The sequence below is a fragment of the Balaenoptera physalus genome, assembly GCF_965194825.1.
Source record: "Balaenoptera physalus genome assembly, chromosome: 8".
Classification (NCBI taxonomy): domain Eukaryota; kingdom Metazoa; phylum Chordata; class Mammalia; order Artiodactyla; family Balaenopteridae; genus Balaenoptera; species Balaenoptera physalus.
The window spans coordinates 118211585-118215650 of NC_138887.1; positions in this window are offsets into that span (position 1 = coordinate 118211585).

Consider the following 4066-nt stretch of genomic DNA (forward strand, 5'->3'; position numbering starts at 1 on the left):
TGTATACATGTCAATCCCAATCGCCCAATTCAGCACACCACCATCCCCACCTCACCGCGGTTTTCCCCCCTTGGTGTCCATATGTCCATTCTCTACATCTGTGTCTCAACTTCTGCCCTGCAAACTGGCTCATCTGTACCATTTTTCTAGGTTCCACATACATGCATTAATATATGATATTTGTTTTTCTCTTTCTGACTTACTTCACTCTGTATGACAGTCTCTAGATCCATCCACGTCTCAACAAATGACTCAATTTCGTTCCTTTTTATGGCTGAGTAATATTCCATTGTATATATGTACCACAGCTTCTTTATCCATTCGTCTGTTGATGGGCATTTAGGTTGCTTCCATGACCTGGCTATTGTAAATAGTGCTGCAATGAACATTCGGGTGCATGTGTCTTTTTGAATTACGGTTTTCTCTGGGTATATGCCCAGTAGTGGGATTGCTGGGTCATATGGTAATTCTATTTTTAGTTTTTTAAGGAACCTCCATATTGTTCTCCATAGTGGCTGTATCGATTTACATTCCCACCAACAGTGCAAGAGGGTTCCCTTTTCTCCACACCCTCTCCAGCATTTGTTGTTTGTAGATTTTCTGATGATACCCATTCTAACAGGAGTGAGGTGATACCTCATTGTAGTTTTGATTTGCATTTCTCTAATAATTAGTGATGTTGAGCATCTTTTCATGTGCTTCGTGGCCGTCTGTATGTCTTCTTTGGAGAAATGTCTATTTAGGTCTTCTGCCCATTTTTGGATTGGGGTGTTTGTTTCTTTGATATTGAGCTGAATGAGCTGTTTATATATTTTGGAGATTAATCCTTTGTCCGTTGATTCGTTTGCAAATATTTTCTCCCATTCTGAGGGTTGTCTTTTCGTCTTGTTTATGGTTTCCTTTGCTGTGCAAAAGCTTTGAAGTTTCATTAGGTCCCACTTGTTTATTTTTGTTTTTATTTCCATTACTCTAGGAGGTGGATCAAAAAAGATCTTGCTGTGATTTATGTCAAAGAGTGTTCTTCCTATGTTTTCCTCTAAGAGTTTTATAGTGTCCAGTCTTATATTTAGGTCTCTAATCCATTTTGAGTTTATTTTTGTGTATGGTGTTAGGGAGTATTCTAATTTCATTCTTTTACATGTAGCTGCCCAGTTTTCCCAGCACCACTTATTGAAGAGACTGTCTTTTCTCCATTGTATATCTTTGCCTCCTTTGTCATAGATTAGTTGACCATAGGTGCGTGGGTTAATCTCTGGGCTTTCTATCTTGTTCCATTGATCTATGTTTCTGTTTTTGTGCCAGTACCATATTGTCTTGATTACTGTAGCTTTGTAGTATAGTCTGAAGTCAGGGAGTCTGATTCCTCCAGCTCCATTTTTTTGTCTCAAGACTGCTTTGGCTATTCGGGGTCTTTTGTGTCTCCATACAAATTTTAAGATGATTTGTTCTAGCTCCGTAAAAAATGCCATTGGTAATTTGATAGGGATTGCATTGAATCTGTAGATTGCTTTGGGTAGTATACTCATTTTCACAATGTTGATTCTTCCAATCCAAGAACATGGTATATCTCTCCATCTGTTGGTATCATCTTTAATTTCTTTCATCAGTGTCTTATAGTTTTCTGCATACAGGTCTTTTGTCTCCCTAGGTAGGTTTATTCCTAGGTATTTTATTCTTTTTGTTGCAATGGTAAATGGGAGTGTTTCCATAATTTCTCTTTCAGATTTTTCATCATTAGTGTATAGGAATGCAAGAGATTTCTGTGCATTAATTTTGTATCCTGCAACTTTACCATATTCATTAATTAGCTCTAGCAGTTTTCTGGTGGCAGTTTTAGGATTCTCTATGTATAGTATCATGTCATCCGCAAACAGTGACAGTTTTACTTCCTCTTTTCCAATTTGTATTCCTTTTATTTCTTTTTCTTCTCTGATTGCCGTGGCTAGGACTTCCAGAACTATGTTGAATAATAGTGGTGAGAGTGGACATCCTTGTCTCGTTCCTGATCTTAGAGGAAATGCTTTCAGTTTTTCACCATTGAGAATGATGTTTGCTGTGGGTTTGTCATATATGGCCTTTATTATGTTGAGGTAGGTTCCCTCTATGCCCACTTTCTGGAGAGTTTTTAACAGGAATGGGTGTTGAATTTTGTCAAAAGCTTTTTCTGCATCTATTGAGATGATCATATGGTTTTTATTCTTCAATTTGTTAATATGGTGTATCACATTGATTGATTTGCGTATATTGAAGAATCCTTGCATCCCTGGGATAAATCCCACTTGATCGTGGTGTATGATCCTTTTAATGTGTTGTTGGATTCTGTTTGCTAGTATTTTGTTGAGGATTTTTGCATCTATATTCATCAGTGATATTGGTCTGTAATTTTCTTTTTTTGTAGTGTTTTTGTCTGGTTTTGGTATCAGGGTGATGGTGGCCTCATAGAATGAGTTTGGGAGTGTTCCTTCCTCTGCAATTTTTTGGAAGAGTTTGAGAAGGATGGGTGTTAGCTCTTCTCTAAATGTTTGATAGAATTCACCTGTGAAGCCATCTGGTCCTGGACTTTTGTTTGTTGGAAGATTTTTAATCACAGTTTCAATTTCATTACTTGTGATTGGTCTGTTCATATTTTCTGTTTCTTCCTGATTCAGTCTTGGAAGGTTATACCTTTCTAAGAATTTGTCCATTTCTTCCAGGTTGTCCATTTTATTGGCATATAGTTGCTTATAGTAGTCTCTTAGGATGTTTTGTATTTCTGCGGTGTCTGTTGTAACTTCTCCTTTTTCATTTCTGATTTTATTGATTTGAGTCCTCTCCCTCTTTTTCTTGATGAGTCTGGCTAATGGCTTATCAATTTTGTTTATCTTCTCAAAGAACCAACTTTTAGTTTTATTGATCTTTGCTATTGTTTTCTTTGTTTCTATTTCATTTATTTCTGCTCTGACCTTTATGATTTCTTTCCTTCTGCTAACTTTGGGTTTTGTTTGTTCTTCTTTCTCTAGTTTCTTTAGGTGTAAGCTGAGATTGTTTACTTGAGATTTTTCTTGTTTCTTTAGGTAGGCTTGTATAGCTATAAACTTCCCTCTTAGAACCACTTTTGCTGCATCCCATAGGTTTTGGGTCGTCGTGTTTTCATTGTCATTTGTCTCTAGGTATTTTTTTATTTCCTCTTTGATTTCTTCAGTGATCTCTTGGTTATTTAGTAACGTATTGTTTAGCCTCCATGTGTTTGTCTTTTTTACGTTTTTTTCCCTGTAATTCATTTCTAATCTCATAGCGTTGTGGTCAGAAAAGATGCTTGGTATGATTTCAATTTTCTTAAATTTACTGAGGCTTGATTTGTGACCCAAGATGTGATCTATCCTGGAGAATGTTCCGTGCGCACTTGAGAAGAACGTGTAATCTGCTGTTTTTGGATGGAATGTCCTATATATATCAATTAAATCTATCTGGTCTATTGTGTCATTTAAAGCTTCTGTTTCCTTATTTATTTTCATTTTGGATGATCTGTCCATTGGTGTAAGTGAAGTGTTAAAGTCCCCCACTATTATTGTGTTACTGTCGATTTCCTCTTTTATAGCTGTTAGCAGTTGCCTTATGTATTGAGGTGCTCCTATGTTGGGTGCATATATATTTGTAATTGTTATATCTTCTTCTTGGATTGATCCCTGGATCATTATGTAGTGTCCTTCCTTGTCTCTTGTAACATTCTTTATTTTAAAGTCTATTTTATCTCATATGAGTATAGCTACTCCAGCTTTCTTTTGATTTCCATTTGCATGGAATATCTTTTTCCATCCCCTCACTTTCAGTCTGTATGTGTCCCTAGGTCTAAAGTGGGTCTCTTGAGACAGCATATATATGGGTCTTGTTTTTGTATCCATTCAGCCAGTCTATGTCTTTTGGTTGGGGCGTTTAATCCATTCACGTTTAAGGTAATTATTGATATGTATGTTCCTATGACCATTTTCTTAATTGTTTTGGGTTTGTTTTTGTAGGTCCTTTTCTTCTCTTGTGTTTCCCACTTAGAGAAGTTCCTTTAGCATTTGTTGTAGAGCTGGTTTGGTGG